Raw genomic sequence first — 19,313 nt, 5'->3', positions numbered from 1 at the left:
CTGAGTAGAGGTCACAGTAGAAGTCACAAGAATCTAATCAGGTAAAATTTGGCAGAGTGAAAGGGGAAAATTACCTACAGGTACAATTCCCTGGATCATTAATGTTCAATCATTGAATTCTATTTAGAGGGAGAGAATCAGGTATTCAAACAGACCACATGTCAGAATAAAAGGATAATTGTTTTGTTTGGTTTGTTTTCTGAAGAAATTAAGAAACAGATAGATTGAGAGTAAGAGGGCTAAATGTTGCAAAATATTATAAGAAAATTTCCGAGGGAGAAAAACTTGAGATCACCACAATTCCTTGGTCATTAGAAACTCTAAGTGGAATATTATAGCATTGTAGGTGAATGGATTTATGAATCCTTTTCAATGGGTGCCTTTGTTCTTGACCTTAATCATTTCTATTGTAATTATATCAATAATATAAGTGTCTTCTCCAGATTTAGCTGAAAACTATTTAAATTTTTGTTTAAAATTATTTGTACTCAGGGGGCCGGAAAGATAGCATGGAGGTAGGGCATTTGCCTTGCATGCAGAAGGACTGTGGTTGGAATCCCAGCATCCCATATGGTCCCCTGAGCCTGCCAGGAGTAATTTCTGAATATAGAGTCAGGAGTAAAACCTGAGCACTGCAGGGTGTGACCCAAAAAAACAAAAAAAATATATTTGGATTCAGAATATTGTTCAATTATTACTATTCCTAAAGAATTTCATCATTAGAAAAACTAGGTCAACCTAATGTGATATAGTTAAGAAAAATCTCTGGGCCGCTGAGGTGGTGCTAGAGGTAAGGTGTCTGCCTTGGAAGCGCTAGCCAAGGAAGGACTGTGGTTCGATCCCCTGCCGTCCCATATGGTCCCCCAAGCCAGGGGCAATTTCTGAGTGCTTAACCAGGAATAACCCCTGAGCATCAAATGGGTGTGGCCGCCCCCCCCCAAAAAAAAAAAACAAAAAGAAATATTATTGGAAAATTCCATCTAATATCTATGGCCTAATATCATTTCTTCCAGTAATTTCAAATTATTTTCCACATTAGACTTGTAAGTAGAATCCTGCATGTGTTAATCTCATTCTACCACCATCCACACAACACTTCTAACCCCAGATATCAGGGCTCATTTCCCTATAATAAGTAATTTGCTATGCTGTGATTGGTTATCCTACAGTTTATCTCACTCTGATATTACTTGTCCAGAGAGATAATCTCAAATTCCACAGGTTCATTGGTCTGTCCCACATGCTTACTCCTCAGACTTCAATAGAGAGTACAGATGGGCAGGATAACTTCATAAGGTATCTTTAGAAATTGATTATGAGTCTACTCCTGACTTTATGCTTTGTGTCTTGCAATTTACTGGGACATTTCACAGAACTCCAGGAAATGCTGAAATTTTCAGATTATATACAAGTGAGTTGAAGACTCTCTTAATTGGGTGAGGTCTGGTAGGAAACCACGAGCTGAAGTGTTTGTCCCCACAGGATTTGGTGGGCATCATTCTTTTATAAAATGGTTGTATGCACTTGAAAACCATATAAATCCCATATTCTTGATTGATTTTGCTTATCTTCAGGGCACTCCCAGTTGTGCTCTGTCTGAGCTTTGACTCTTGGCTCTGTGCTCAGGAATCTCCTGATAATGCTCTCCTGATAATGATCTTATGGGGTGTCAGGGAGCAAACTTAGGTCAGTATATGCAAAACAAGAGTCATGCCTCTGTATTATCTCTCCTTAATTTGTAGATCTTCTGGAAGCTTCTTTATATAAGCATGGTCAGTTATTCACGCCCTGTAAAGACCCTCTTCTCTCTCTTCTGTTTTCAGGAAACAGAGATTTGGGAGTCTGGTGGCAAGAACCAAGATAAAAATATATGAACAAAATATATGTTTTTAATGTTTTTATTTCCTTGTATTTCAAGTATTGTCTATTTATTTACAAGTATTTCAAGAACTCTCTGTCAGGAACCAGGATCAGAGACCAATCATTATATTTTTTTCATTATGTCACAGCCTTCAAAATAATAATTTTAATCTCTAATTGTCATAACACATTGTTATAAATAATTATTGAATGATTAATGAGTCAAAGCTTTTCTCCCTTTGAATCTTTCATACATCAAAATATATACTTAACTATTATCATATTCTTGCAGAAAATATACTGGGAATTTTTGTCTGTCTTCAAATTTAAGCAAAAAAGATAACTGCAAAATGAGATAATTGGAACACTTTTATATTAGTTATCCACCAGGCCCTCATTAAAACTTCTGTTTTTATTTCACTAAAAACTTTATTTTCATAGCTATAGTTAGGAAATAAAATAAGTATTTTTGACATTAATATCAAAACATATTGGAACACTTTATATAATATCTGAAGTGATAAATGAAAATTCTCTAGGAAAATAAAAGTGACTAAAAAACTATTCAAATAGCCCAATTCATATCTGATTTCTTATGAAGTGATCACTTGTCATTAAAAAATATCCCTGTTTTCCCTAATATACTTCTTTTTTTCTTTTAACTTGGCTACACCTGGAGGTGCTCAGGGGTTACTCCTGGCTATGCATTAAGAAATTATTCCTGGGGCCGGTGAGGTGGCGCTACAGGTAAGGTGTCTGCCTTGCAAGCGCTAGCCAAGGAAGGACGGCAGTTCGATCCCCCTGCGTCCCATATGGTCCCCCCAAGCCAGGGGCGATTTCTGAGTGCTTAGCCAGGAGTGACCCCTGAGCATCAAATGGGTGTGGCCCAAACAACCAAATAAAAATTATTTCTGGTAGGTTCAGGGGACTACATGGGATGCTGGGGATCAAACTCCTGTCTGTCCCGAGTTGGCAGTGTGCAAGGCAAAAGCCCTACCACTGTGCTATTACTCCAGTCCCCCTAAAATACTTCTTGCTGTTAAGTTGACTATAGTACAAGTGTTGTCAACTTTCTTCTCTGTTTGGGGGCCACAAAAAGCTGTGCCCAGAGCTTATTTCTGGTTCTGCACTAAGGGATCACTCCTGGAAGCACATGAGGGATTATATGAGTTGTCAGTGCCTAGAATCAAACAGGGCTCAGTAATGTATAAGACAAAATCTGTCTGATCTCTCAGACCTACTTTGTTTTAGTTAATATTTATGTCTTTATTTCCACACATTCCTATCTTTAGATTTCTTGTATTCCTAGGTTTGTGATCTTTTGTAAGCATCAGAGAGTATCCTTAAATACAATTGAGTCTACTGTAATAATTTTCCTTTGGAGTATTTAGTTCATATACATTTGTATGTAATTGCTTTTATAGTCAGGTTAATTATACTATGTCATTTTAGCCCACTTGATTTAATTCCCTTTTATTTCTTTTATTATTATTTCTTGATTGTTTTTCACACCCAGTTGTGCTTAGGGATTACTCCTGGTAGGCTCAGGGGAGCAGAGAGGCTGTCAGGGATTGAACCCTGTTTGTCTGCATGCAAGAAAAATGCCCTACTCTCTGAAATATCTCCCTGACTTTATATTTCTTTCTTGTAATGCTCTATTTTGGATTTTGTTTTTATATAATTCTGGTCTTTTATTTTTATCTATCAACGTAAGAGTTAGACATTCTTTTACTTTTCTTATTATTGTGAAATTGGTTTCTATCTTGACTACTCTATAGGTTTTAGCATTAAACCTTGACTTATTGCAATTTCATATGTACTTTTAACCTTTGAACCATTTGTTAGAGTATTGGAATACTTTGCCATTATTACTTCTCATGCCATCTTAAGACTCACACAGCTTTTCTGTTCTTTTGTACAAATAATAGCCACTTACATTAGCTATATATTTATTCTTCCCACTGCCTTTCCTTTTATTCTACATATTTCATCCTACATATGAATCTCTTAGTTTTTAATTATCTGAAATCTCTTCATTTTCTATTTGCTTCTGAAAGTATTTTGATACTTTTGAAATTTCTTCCAGTTTTTCAAAGATGTCACTTCCCTTGTAGTTTTGTCAGGAATAAAGATTAGCACTATCTTTGATGATTATTCATTTTTAATGATTTTTAAATATTTTGTTTGGCTTCTATTGTGATAAAATACTCATGACAAAAAATGTACTGCCTTAAACATTTTTTGTCTTAAACATTTTTAAGTTATAGGCTAATGTTATTAAATATAGTCACATTATTTTGTAGTCATCTAAATCATTGACCATTGTTTTTCATTTAACAAAACTGAAAAATTGCATTCATTAGAACAAAATTTTTGAGTGTCCTTTCTCACAAACCTTTCGAAACTGCTATTCTACTTTCTGTTAAATTATTTTGACTACTCTTGGAAGTAATGTAGCATTAATATTTTCATTTAGCATACTGTTGTCTAGTTTTCATCCATGTTATACAATTTGTCCAAATTACCATCCTTTTAAGGCTAATGACTATTCTCTTTCATGTTCCCACTACATAATTTATGCATTCATCTATTGATGGACATAAACTTTAACCCTTTGGCTACTAAGGATGATGCTAATATTAACATGGATATATAAATATCTCTTCAAAATATGCTTTTAATTCTTGGGTATGTATCCAAAAATAAAATTTCTGGATCATGTGATTGCTGTCTTTAGACTGTTGTTTTAGTTGGATTATTTGTTCTGTTTTAGAGTTACATCAGATTGTGCTCAAGGCTTATGCTGATTCTGCACATAGGAATTCCTTGTGACTGGTGCTCAGGGAATCAAATGAGGTGCTAGGAATGATATATGGATTAGCTGAGTGCAAGGCAAGAACCTTACCCACTAGGACTAGGTTATCTCTTCAGCCCTAATTTTTACAATCTATTTTACCACTTTCCATTCTTGAAATAGCGCGCAAAAGAAACAATTTTTCTACATTCTAGCCAATACTTAGGAGTGGGAGAATAGTTGCTTTATTTTATTTTGTTTTGATAATAACTTTCTGAATGAATCTATCTGATTATGGCTTTGATTGCTCTTGCTTAATGATTACTGATGGTGAACATTCTTTTTTTATGCTGATTTCCAATAGAATGTCTTTGGAGAAAAGTTTATTCAAGCTATTTGCATATTTCAAAAACAGGTAGCTTCACTTGTCATTTTTCTTTTGTTTTAACCTATTTGCTATACTTCTGATTCTGATATGCCTATATGTGTTTTTCTTTCCAGTCATTTTGATTGGATTCTGAAAATCCTCTTACATTAATGGGGCAAAGCTTCTCTGAATTCTGAATCATTCATATAGATCGCCTTTCAAATATTGTTTACATCTCATTATTTCTTTTCATGAGAAAATATTGGCTTGCAATGCTGTGAAAGTCAATACCATTATTTCCTATGTTCCAACGGAACATACCTTAGATCTATTTTGTGTGTTTAAATTTCTTACATTGTCAGTTTTCCTTATTTTTTAAATCTTAATTCAGATATGCTTTATTGATCTGATTTCTAGTTCACTGGTCCCATTTCTAACCTTTTTTTTTTAATTCGAACACTGTGATTTACAGTGTTGTTTACAGTAGGGTTCTACCTCCTGTCCCATCACCTCATGATCCCATTCTACCACCAATGATCTCAGGTTCCTTCCCATCCTCCAACCTGACTTCTTAAGAGACACATTTTTTTTAATTTAATCACATTGGAAAGTTGGGTGCCATGTTTTTAATAGTGTTTTATCTAGTCTAACTCAAACTTTGTCTTTGAATATTTTGCTGTTGTTTTGTTTTGGGCCACACTCAGCTGTTGTTAAGAGTTACTCCTGATTATGCACTCAGAAGTTACTCCTGGTAGTGCTTGGCAGCCCGTATGTAATGCCATGGGTGAAAACTGCATGCAAGGCCAGTGTCCTACCCACCGTACTATCACTCCAGCCCCTCTAATCTACTTTAAAATTAAATTCATGTGTTATGAATTTCAGATCCTATGTATTTCAATTCTATAATGTTTGTTTGATTCTTTATCATTTATCTTAATTATTTGATTATATTTTATTTACCTTTACTTAATCTTGTGTACCTATCTTTTCAGTTACTTTCTTGAGCATATCAATACTATATATTCTAAATTATTTTTCTAGTAACTTCAATTTATTGATCACATGTGTATGTATTTTTAGTGTCCTCTATTTTTAGAGGATATTATAGACCTGCTTATTTAAGTAAATTTTATATTCAATGCCAGTTACAAAATATTTTGAATGGTTTGAGTGATAATAAGTAGCTAGTGATATAAATTAAAAATGAAGTATTTTGCTTAGCTCTTTTAGGGACGAAGAGTAGAAACTTAGTACTTTCGTTTTGCTTTGGAAAAAAAGTCAATCTTTCCTTATTAATCTTTTTTAGTAAGATAGGAATTCCCTATATTCAAAGAATTTTATATAAAACATGAGTTTTTTGTAGCATCATTTTACAAGAGTTTATTTCAAGAAGAGATCACTTTTATGTTTGAGATAACTCAATTTTTTAATTTTTACTTCCAGTTCACCAAACCACCACAAGTTGTTCTTTACTCTTTCCTCATTCTTGACACTGATCAAACTAAGACCAGCTTCTCAGACCCATTTTTCTGTCACACAGAATTGACACATGCTTCTAGAAAAAGAAACTAATAGGAATTGATTTCAGCTTTCCTCTCTGATTCACTTCTCACTGATATCTTGCCGATTGGCCTTGTAACTTCCTTAACTGTCTTATGCCTTGAAACAAATGTTCAGCTGAATCAAAATTTTCTCAACTTTTTTTCTCAAGGAGCCTGTGTGCTATCCAATACCTTTCCCCCCAAATTTGAATTATAACACTGATATTTACCATGTTGTTCATAATACAGTGTTTTCAGGCATTAAATGTTCAAATAACAATCCCAACATGCCAATACCATTTTAACGTTGTTTTAAAATTGTATTACAATGGCAAATATATATATAAATTATAATACATATATTCTTATAAACTACTAAGCTTATACTTAATTAGGAAGAACTGAGGATGAATTCAAAAAAATGACCATAGGAAAACTTCTGGCCATACATATTCTTGATGTGTTTTAGGCTTATTGAGGTAGTAGTTAAACAAAATGTTTAACCATGCTTGCTTAAAATGAAAAATTGAAAATCTAGAGTGAATTGAAAGTGAAGCTCATTATTGACGTTGTATTTTCTATAGTTTGTACAAATATATAATGGTTAGGATCAGAGTTGGTAATATGATAATGTTTATATTTTACTTAGGGATAATGCATTTAATGCATTTATTCCTTCTATAGCTTTGATAAATAATATCAATTTATGAATGTTCTTATCCATATACTTACTCAATTTTGTTTCCCAGAAGATATATGTATGTCTGCCTTGCAAGCGCTAGCCAAGGAAGGACCTTGGTTCGATCCCCCGGCATCCCATATGGTCCCCCAAGCCAGGGGCAATTTCTGAGCGCTTAGCCAGGAGTAACCCCTGAGCATCAAATGGGTGTGGCCCAAAAAAACAAAAAAAATCTATTTTTAAAAATATACGTACCATTAAAAATCACATTTTTCTTCTGACTCAGGCTGCAATCAGCAAATCTCAGGGATTAATTTTGGCTCTACACTCAGGAATCACTTCTGGTGAGCTCAGGAGACCATCTGGAATTTCAGGGAATTTCAGGGAATGAATCTAAGACCATAATGTGCAAAGCATTCAGGCCTTTAACATGACCATTTTTAAAGTGGACACTTCAGTGTTAATTTCTTTTTCAAAAAGTATGTTAATATGTAATATATTAAATATTCAAAACTCAAAAGCTCCTAAAGAATAAAACTGAGAAGCATTTTCTTCCCACTCTATCCCCAATAAACCAATTTCTCTATGAGAGAAGAAACTTGCAGTATCTTTTATTACATAAATTTCCAAATACTTATCACCTATATATCCATATTAATATACACATAAATTTTCCATTTTATATAGACCTTGGGATTTTTAAAAAATTGTTCTTCAATTCCCTGTTGTTTATTCTTAATAGAAAGTCCTTTTTTTTTCTTTTTTTTTTTTTTTTTGGTTTTTCGGGCCACACCCATTTGATGCTCAAGGGTTACTCCTGGCTAAGCGCTCAGAAATTGCCCCTGGCTTGGGGGGACCATGTGGGACACTGGGGGATCAAATCGCAGTCCTTCCTTGGCTAGCGCTTCCAAGGCAGACACCTTACCTCTAGCTCCACCTTGCCGGCTTCAATAGAAAGTCTTAAGATAACTTTATTTCTCTTTCTATAAAATGTCCTTATTTTACTTCCACTTCTTTAAAAGTTTTGACAGTCCATTGTATGTTTTTATATCTTTGGTCTTTTTCTATAACAAATAGTTCCATTCTAAACAACTATGTGCAACAAGTTATTTTGCAATCATGCAAGTCCAAAATAGGGTAATGAACTCGCTATATTTCATATTAGGATCTTTGTAGGTTTGGTAAAAATTTGTAAAATTTCTCCGTATGGAGGTTGTTATAATTTTTAGCCTTCTCATAGTGTTCTGCATATGAGTTTCTTAATTTAACATAGAAGTATTTTACTCAAATAACTAGGACTACCAAGATTGCCACATAATGACAGCAGTGCCACCGAGAAATTGATTGTAATCTCTTTTGTATTACTTAATTCTGCTGAATATAATAATATCTAGATTACTTTGTTGCATTTTATTAATACTGCAGAGATTCAGTATTCTTTTATGTATGTTTGTCATATTTTCTCCGTGAATTGTATATTAATATATTTGGCCTCTTTTGCTATTGTATTGACCTTATCTTATTTCTTGGTGTAATATTATTATTATTATTGGTAATTTGTATTATATGTGTATGAGCCCATTTTTACTTGAAAGCCTATTGAAATATTTTTCTTACTAAAATTTGACATTTTTGCTACTTTTGTCATTTTTCTTTTAAATGAGGCAAAATTCTTTTCTTCTTTTGTTTACTTAGTTACTGAGTAAATATATTTTTGCTGTAACTATATTCACAAATAAAGGTAGTTAATTATCTGCACATATTAATTATTTATTATACATTATAATGACTGGAATTTTGTCTTCCTAGTTAATCTCAATTTCCATCTAAAATCACTTAAGATCACAAACCTGTCAATTTTCACTCTTATCATACTTTATAGATTAAATATAGGATGCAAAAATGAGTCCACACTTCTATGCAGCTATATTAAACATATTACTTCTTTAAGACATGAAATGGCATAGAATAAACAAAGATAGTTGATCCCACTTAATATCTAAAAGATTCAGCAAAATAAAATCTGAAAATACCAAGAAAGAAAGAGAATGTTTTGTTTTGTTTTCTGATACTAAATCAATTGCCATAAATTCTACTGAGTCGTTATTTATTTTGCCCCATGTTTTATTGGATGGTTATGACTAGTTATTAAGATAAGCACTTGGAAAAATGAACTTCCATTTATGACTCTTCAACTCATATGCTGTTTAGAGATCCCTTATTCTTTTCCTGGTACCTGTTAAATAGGCACAGAGTGTCATTAGGGAAACAGAAGTAGCCTGATTACAGATCTGGCTCTGCAGTTGAATCCTCTAGTTATCTAGATTGAATTGTGGCTCGATGTAATTGAGCACCTTCACTAAACTTTCAAGGCCTTTGTCTCCTCATCTGAAAAATAGGGACAATGGTTGTATTTGCCTCCTAAGATGATGGTCTGTGTTGGGAATAAAATAGCAAACAAAACTGACAGCAAATGAAAATGACAACAACAAAGAAGCCTTCCTGGGCCCAATCTCCTACATCCCATATGGTTCTTTGAGCCTCCTAGGAGTGGTCTTTGAGTGTAGAGTCAGGAGTGAGCCGAGGACCACTGGGTGTGGCCCCAAAACATAAAAAAATAATTGCTTTGTAATCAATAATACAAATCAAAGTTGTCAAATTTGTTTCAAAATAAATTATATTTAGAATTTGTATATTTTTCTTAGAAACCTATTTAAATTTTTAAATATGCTTATGAATCACCATTTCTTTATAACATGTACATATTTCATATGTACATCATTGAAATCCAATACCCTTATATGCTATATTAAGTTCACCACCAGAAGTTTAATTTTGTCCTTGGCTTCTTATACCCAATTTATTCAGATCTTTTCCTTTTCTCTAGTTAGCATTTACCTGTCTTACAATGTAAAAGCTTATTTTAGCTTCAGTTAGTTCAACTATTTATTTTTTTTCTACACAGTACATAGGACTGGATTGAAATGATGTTAGTTCTGCCCCCCCCTCTCTCTATATATATATATGTGTGTGTGTGTGTGTGTGTGTGTGTGTGTGTGTGTGTGTGTATGATTGATGTCTTCTGATATATCTATTCACAAACATCAGATTTGTTTTGTTTTGTTTTTACTCAACCTCTATTTACTGAGCATCCACTATTAAGGGGAACCTATTCTAAACACCAGGAATATTTATTTACTGTAAATAAAACAAATGATATTCCTTAGAGTATGTGTATTTCATACAGAAGTGGTAGTTGGGGTATGAATTTAACAAATTCTGGCAACCCTGTGAGATATCTATTGTAATGGAGAGAAAGAGGACATGTAAAAATTATTCAGGATACTTACTCTTTTGATATCAAGTAGCCTACGCTTGTGAATAACAAAGAGAACTTCTAGGGAGGTGGAAATAGAGAGTATGGATAGGCACATTGTTCTGTGGATGGAACTTAGGTCATACAATAGACATATGCCCTCCATCTTGAGTTACATACCAAGCCTGATAACTTACTATATGTGAATTTGTTTAACTGTGCTCAGGGCTTGCTACTTGCTCTGTGTTCAAGGATCACACTTCATTTGGCTCAGGGGACTATATTGGGTGTCGGGGATCTATCCCATGTAACCCCACCATGTATAAGGTGAGACTCCTCACTGCTATACTTAGCTCTCCAGTAAAGAAATTATTAATTTTAAATAAATTATCTTTGATAATTATTTGAAATGTTCATTTAAATTATTTTAAATGTTTATCTGAGTTTTTAATAAATGTAGCAATCTAATTGTAATGAAAGAGAAAAAAATACTATCCAAGACCATCTCTAGTTGCATTGCATTGAGAGTGTGTATCATTGTCTTTGTTAGAGGGATTTAAGATAAAATATTTTCTAGAAAGAATAACCCAAAATTGATGAGCCACTTGTTAGCTATCAAAGGTATATCTATCTGGACAGAAATATAAAATGTTAAGAAAGAATTTCATGACATAATTAAAAATTATCATTGAGATGTTTGGGTTTATAATACTGTTGATAATTATTTTATGCACATAGTTTCAACATCATATCAATCACTAGTTTACACATATCCCTCTCCCAAGTAATCCAACTCACTTAACTCTTTTAACCACGTCCCACCAACTCAAGTGTGAGGATGAGTTGCTTTTGGACATTTGTTGATATGTTGCTGTGTCTCTTTAAGTCTCACAAATAAGAAAGGTCATTCTGTACCTATCTCTTTTTTGTAACAGGCATACTCTAGTTTCTTTCATGTTGTTACAAAGTACACGATTTTTGTTCTTGCTTTGAACTGCAAAATATGTACATATATAATACTGATGTATATAGCTACAACTTCTTTTTCTTTTTTATTGTGGTCAAAGTGAATTATAATTCTTTCGCAATAATATTTTAGACACATAGTGGCAATGAATGAGATGAGGGGCATTCCCACCACCAGTGTTGTCCTACCTCCACCCCTGTTCCCAGCATGCATCCAATCATACATACATAGTTGGGAGTTCAGATTATTTCCCTACCTTGACTATTTTACTAAGTGCTTTAATGAACATAGGTCTGCTTATATATATTTTTAATAAATACTTATGTGTTTTGGGATAGATCTCGATCTCAAGAAATGGTATTACTGGGTTCTATTGGTATTGTATGGTATTTTTTTTATTTTTTGGCTAGATCTCTGTATTGCTTTCCACAAAGGCTGAACCAGATGACATTTCTACCAATAATGAGTAAGGTTTTCTCAACCCAGCCAACATAGACTATTTCCAGTCTTTTTGATGTATACCAGTCTCACAGGTGTCAGATGTTATGCTATTGCTGTTTTGATTTGCATTTCTCTAATCATGAGGTATGATAAGCACTTTTTCAAGTGCCTATTGAATGGACATCTTGATGTGTGCCTTGGAAAACTTTTCATCTCCTTGCTCTATTTGTAATAAGATTGTTGGAATTTTTGTTTAATTTTCTAAGTGCTTTATAAATCAAAAATATTAACCCTTTATCTGATATATTCTGTTCAGATAATTTCTTATATTCAGTAGAGTGAGTGAGACCATTTTTTATTTTATTGTGTATTGAGAAAGCATTGGTTTCCAAGAGTCTAAGTGTGTATACTCTTTAAGTATAGAATTTTGTCATACAATGCCTATGACCAAAGTATTAATAAAAATATTTCAGATTTAAAAATGTAGCTTAGGCATTTACAAATGATGAGTATCATGAGGAAAAGGAAGATCATGAGATAAAGAAGTAATTGTCCACCAAAGAGTGGTTGTCAGGTAGGGAAACTAGAGGAAAGCAAAATGTTGGCACCAGTTGCACTCAATTTTGACTGCCATAATGGGCAGAGAAAGACTGTTCCCAGCTTTGAACTCTAGGCTCCTGGCCAGACCTATATGGCTCTGAGAAGTCCTACACAAACCAACAGCCTGGCCTCTAGCTTTTCTGAGCCAGCTGAATGATTTCTAATGCTGTCATGTTCACTTGATTTTATTCCTAACTTTCTGTGCTAAACAAAGGCCAATTTCTTACATGGTGTATTTGAAAACTTCCTAGCTCAGGGGTCCTCAAACTTTTTAAACGGGCTAGATCAGTGTCCCTCAGACCATTGGAGGGCTGGACTATAGTTTATAAAACAAAACAAAACAAAACAGCTATGAACAAATTCCTATGTACATTACACATATCTTATTTTTAAGTAAAAAACTAAATGAGAACAAATATAATATTTAAAATGAAGAACAATTAAGTAAAATCAACAAACTCACCAGTATTTCAATGGAAACTATGGGCCTGCTTTCTTTGAACCATAGTTTAAGGACATCTGCTAGATACTGGAGTTGAGAAACAGTGAAAAGGAATAGAGTCAGATAGTACAGTGCACATTCCATACATGTGCACTGGGGTTTGGGACATGTTGGCTTCTAAGAAGGAAAGGCAGTAGTGGCAAAAAACACCCAGCTGGCCAGATATATGTCTTCAGCAGGTTGTATGTGGCCCACAGGCCATAGTTTGACAACTCCTGAAGTTAAGAACTGAGCTTGGCTTTTTTTTTTTTTTTACCTAAGTTGAAATCTTATCCCAGGAAAGAAAAGAAAAGGCAGAGAAAGGAAAATTGACATTTATTGAGTAACTTTCATATAGTCCAAGTACAGTTATAGACACATTATCTAACTTCGCCCTCATGATATCTCTATTAGAGCAAGGAGATCTGGAACCACAGAGAAGTCAGTTAAATGTGTTATCCAAGGTTATCACAGATACTAAAGGGAAAAACAGTTTTATAATCCATTTTGGTATAACTCAAAGGACCATTCTCTTTTGACTGTTTTGCCAGGAGGAAAGTGGGGAAGAGAAAAATTGGATAGAGAGAACATCATAAAATGTTATCATGGTTATAAAAACCCTATAGAGACATAGATTTCTGAAATAACTCCTACGTAAGGCCACCACAATGGAACATGACAATAGTTGTCAGCATTGGATGTGGCACCATTGTGAAGAATATAGAGAGAAGTGATCATAATGACTTGGAGTATGTACAGTAGCTAATTGGGTACTTGAAAGATGAAACAGAGATCTGAGCTAAAAATTTAAATGACAGAGGTTTTAACATCAAGATGAGAGATAAGGCTGTGGGTGTAGATGAGTTTTCTAAAAGAAAAAAAGAATTTATAAAAGCAATGTAAAAAAAATAAACTTTTTTTTTTTTGGTTTTTGGTTTTTGGGCCACACCCGGCGGTGCTCAGGGGTTACTCCTGGCTGTCTGCTCAGAAATAGCTCCTGGCAGGCACGGGGGACCATGTGGGACACCGGGATTCGAACCAACCACCTTTGGTCCTGGATTGGCTGCTTGCAAGGCAAACGCCGCTGTGCTATCTCTCCGGGCCCAGAAATAAACTTTTTAGCAATAGAAAGAAATATTTAGGAACAGAAAGAAAACCAGGATAGAATAAGTTCATGGAAACCAAGTGGAATACTTTAAAAATAATGGTATCATGCAAATTCAAGATCCCCTGCAATACAAGGAGTTAGGTTTTTTTATTATTTGTTTGTTTTTGGTTTTGGGGTCACACCCGGTGATGCTCGGGGGTTACTTCTGGCTATGAGCTCAGAAATCGCTCCTAGATTGAGGGGACTATATGGGATGCCAGGGGGTTGAACCAGGGTCCATCCTAAATTAACGCATGCAAGGCAAGACCAGGAGTAACCCCGGGTGTGGCCCCAAAAGCAAAAATAAATACATCAATAAATAAATATAAAATAATGGTGTCAGAATTAAGAAAATGTTGTAAGTAATCAAAAGGCTCATGGAATTTTGTGGTTAAGATACTGTGATCAATTTCTGTTTAGAACTTCATAAAAGTGTAGATCAAGAAAGTGAGTATGTCTTGGGTTTAATTTCTTTTTTTTTTTTTTTTTTTTTTTTTTGGTTTTTGGGCCACACCCGGTAACGCCCAGGGGTTACTCCTGGCTATGCACTCAGAAGTTGCTCCTGGCTTGGGGGACCATATTGGACACCGGGGGATCGAACCGCGGTTCGTCCAAGGCTAGCGCAGGCAAGGCAGGCACCCACCTCTAGCGCCACCGCCCGGCCCGGGGTTTAATTTCTTGAGTAGAAGATCTGAGATAAAGATGATCACTATTGATGATACTAATAGAGAATGATGATGATGATAATGACATTGTTGGGAAATAGTCTTAGATAAATGTAAGTATTATTAGGGAGTGTCCCCAAAAGAGAAAATGTAAACTACAATGATATTGCAACAGATGCCATCATGGACTCTAAGGGTAGCACTGAGCTAAACTATGTCAACGTATGCAAGGTAGATGGGATTTAACTCAGCATCAATGCATTTTTAAAAGAAGTGTGACCTGGGCAAGACTATTCATTCCTTTCAGCAAAAGGCAATCAGTGTCCAGTGAAGGATGGAGCTCTGAGCCATCTGAGAGGTGGAGTAAAAGAAACATCCACCCAATAGGAAGGTGTAGCTTGGGAAATACCCTACCACCTCCTTGCAGCAGAGAAAATTAATGTGAAGGACAAAGCTACTATTTTAAATGTTTTTATGTGACAGTATTAATTGTAGTCACAAATCTGCTCTTTCAAGTTCTTCCCCCTACCATCTCTTGCCAAGAAACTGTTCTATAGGCAATTTTTATTCTTAGAGATATAATTTATTTATTTATAGGGCCCTAATTAAGCCATGCTCTTTTTCTTTATTGTTCTTTACTCATTATTATTCTTCACCTCTCCTGGACTTCAGGGGCAGAGGTAGCTTTTGTGGATTCCTATCACCACCTCTCATTAGTACATGTTGTGTTAAAGTAATTGCTTTAGGAAAAAGTCATTTTAAAGAATTGAGACTTTCTAAGGAAACCCTAAATTAAGGGAATATAGAAACAACACACCTTAATGTGGAAGGCTCTGCTAGGATTCAGTGTGGCTCTCTATTTTCTTAGAAGATGCCAAATAAATAGATGGTGCATTTATATATAGGAAATCTTCCCATGATCTTTTGCTCATGAATATAGAAAAAGGTTAAATAAATGCTGTTACTCATTTAGGTGATTATTAATTTATAGCATCCCTCAGTGTGGGAAGAAATAAAAATCATTGCCAAGAGGGACTTAACAACTTGCATTGATCTCATCATGCCAAACTTTTATCACTGGATCCTTCTATCCCTGAAGATGCTCAGTGCAATGCCAGCTGTCTCTGGCTGTCACCGAGGAAATGTATTTCCTGACAATTATCCTACTTCCCACCCTTTTCCACAAGAATATATGGTGCCTTGTTTTTCCTTCTCTTTTGAATTATTGATGGGCTATTTAATATTTAAGAAGTATTGATGGAGTTGTTTTTGAACTGTAAATTTCTCATATATCAAATTCCCACTGAAGCAAAAATAGACTCATCCCCTGCCACAATCATTCTCTTCTACCCCAACCTCAAAACGCATCTCAATCCTACCACCACCACCACCACCCAAAAAAAATCAGAATTGTGGACAGTTTCATAAAGCTCAGACCAGAGATTATTTTTAAAAAGTCAGATTTGTTCTGGTTTTGAAAATACCAGATAAACACCCAAAAGGAAAAAAAAAAGAAAAAAGAAAAGAAATCAGTCCCATCTGTCCAATTGCCCAGAGAAAGCACTTAACAAGGAAGAAAAGTAGATTAAAGGACATAGAATCTACAGCAAGATAAGGAGGATAAAACCATCTTATAACTCATATATACCTAGTAGACTTCACCTGCTAGGTGATGCTTTCCTTGGGAACAAGACTTATTGGGTAGTTATTGCTAATCCAAATACCTGCCATTGTGAAAAGTGAGAAAATTGCAAAGAGAGGACTGGACTTGAGATTTTGGATGTGAAAATTAATTATATTGTCTTTCATTTTAAGAGAGCAGATAATTTACTTTATGAGAAAACAACCCCAAAATTTTAATTTGAAATCAAGGAGCTTACAACTCCATGGAGATGCTTTCCAGCATGGCAAGTTGAAGTCAGTTTTGACCAAAATTTGAAGGATTGCCTAAAGAAAAGGAGCCACTTGCCAAAGGATGTACTTATAAGCCTGATAATGGCAATTGTATAAATTCAATACTGTTTTCCCAACATGTAGAATCCACATTAGAGATTGAGACTAATTTAGAGGATAACAGAAAATAAATCGCATCTACTTTGACAATCTGGGGGTGTGGGGACAGATAAAGACAAGTATTCAAACATCTTTTTTTTTTTCCCAAGGGAGATTTTTAGCTTGGATTTTAATTTTGAAAAGTGTTCACGTTGCTGTCAAGTCACAAATTGAAAAACCTTCATCTGGAACAAAATGTTCAATGCTAAACTTATTGAAAGTTGTCTCCATCTGTGACTGTTCACATATCTATCCAAGGATTCGCTATTGGTGCTGTTTGAAGACAAGAGAATAACATCAGATGTTCTGCACAGTTCATCGGCACTTATGAAATAGGAGTGACACTATTAAAATAGATTGCTTAGTAGTCACCAGAGATTATTATTTGCTGCTTTCAGGCAAAATATTAAAATGTCCTCTATACTGGCCCTAAGATTTTTCCAATTTATGGAAGAAAAAGCACTATATTGCTATAGAATGCAATTTATTATAAAACATTGGACAGAGTATTTGATCAAAACTTTGCAATTATTTTTGCAACCATTTAGCTTCTTGGAAGCATAATGATAGAAAAACAACTCCGCAAGAAAAGAATTTTCTACAAATTATGAAAATAATTCCAAGTTGGTTGTAATAATGATAGCTATGTTTTTAATAACACTATTTAAAAAAATATTTGGATATATGGGGCTGAAGTGGTGGCACAAGCGATAGGGCATTTGCCTTGGGAAAGACTGAGGTTTGATCCCCGACATCCCCTATGGTCCCCCAAGCCTGCCAGGAGTGATTACTAAGCACATAGCCAGGAGTAACCCCTAAGCTCTATGGTTGTGCCCCCTCCCCCCAAAAAACACAGAAAATATTTGAATATAATTTCAAAAAAAGAGACATTATTATCTTTGGGGGAAGTGGGAATTGCGATAGACTACGCTGGCAATGCCAAGGGACTATTACTGATTTTCTGTTTAGAAATTATTCTTGAAGATGTCTGGGATAGGCCACATACATGGCAAATGAATTTACCACTATAGTATCTCTTAGGTCCCTTTTATTCAGCTTTAAAAAGCAAACCTATAATCTAAGAAAAAAACTAAATATCTTATATAAATTCAGAAATTGGAAAGCAGTAATTATTTAAAATTTCACTCTGAAAACAGAGTGAAATTATACAGTCAGTCAGAGACATGCCTTGCATGCAGCTGACCCAGGTTCTATCCCCATCACAGCATATGCCCTCCACCCAGCAGTGCCAGGAGAGATCCCCAAGTGCAGAGCCAAAACTAACTTCTGAATCCAGCCCTTGTCGGGCTCCACCAAAAAACTAAAAATAAAGCATTTAAAATAAATTTTTCTCTCTATTGATTTTGTTGTGAGGGAGTGAAATAAAAATTGTTTCTCAATATGAATAAGGACAATAACCTAAATTTAATATTTTGACTAAAGAAGAATAAATAATTAATTCCAGTGCCTTTATACAGGCAAAAGTATTTAATTTTCCTTTAAAATAAATGAGAAGGGGATGAAAATGGGATGTCACCTCTACCCCCATTAAGACCTGTTTGCTAAATTACATCTCTATGGAGTAAACTAATTTCATATCATAGAAAAATACAAAAGTGGGAGTTGTTCTGGGGTCACGCATTTATCCTGAGGTTCTCTGCAAGCTAGATGTGAAAGGAATATCTAAATGCCACAGAAAGTCAAGTGTAGAAAGTGTTCTGGAGAGATTTGGGGTAAAAGGACAATTTAAGAACTGGTAGACTTACAGAATCATAGTAGCCAAAGCACTCTATTGTAGAAAAGAACACTTCAAAAAAGAAAAGTAATTTGATGCAAACCGTGTGGATCCTTAATAGTAAAGATCAGTCTAGAAATCAGGGCTCTTGAGACTTTGCTCCAGTGTCCTTTAATGTAATTCTGGCAAGATTCTTGATGCTACTTGATGTTCCCTGTTAGACATGCAATTAAGCCTATAATTAGTGCATGTTTTACTTCTCCGTGAACATGCCTTTCTTCGGATTCTATGAGATGGCACATTCTTCACCCAGGGACAGAAATGAGGATGTAAAAATTAAGTCAGTGAAGTAATTTTATTTAAGTCATCCAGAAAAACAAGGGATAATAACATGATTCAATTTTTTTTTATTTTCTTCACATGTTTTCTCATTTGTATTAAATAAGTACCTAGTTGTCCATGTCAGGTACAATGTAAAAAAATAAGGAGATACTCCTTGTTAATTTTTTATTTTATTTCTGATTGTGAGCTGGGACCACCCACAACATCTCTTGCCATTGTCATCTGAATTTGGCAGTATCTGTCACTGTCAGCTGCTCTTTAAATCCTCAAAACATTCTCTGTTGGAGGTAGAGAGATAATATAACAGCTTCCCCTAAATTACAACC

The sequence above is a fragment of the Suncus etruscus genome, chromosome 6 (genome assembly GCF_024139225.1).
Source record: "Suncus etruscus isolate mSunEtr1 chromosome 6, mSunEtr1.pri.cur, whole genome shotgun sequence".
Lineage (NCBI taxonomy): Eukaryota > Metazoa > Chordata > Mammalia > Eulipotyphla > Soricidae > Suncus > Suncus etruscus.
Note: the sequence above shows the minus strand (reverse complement) of the source record.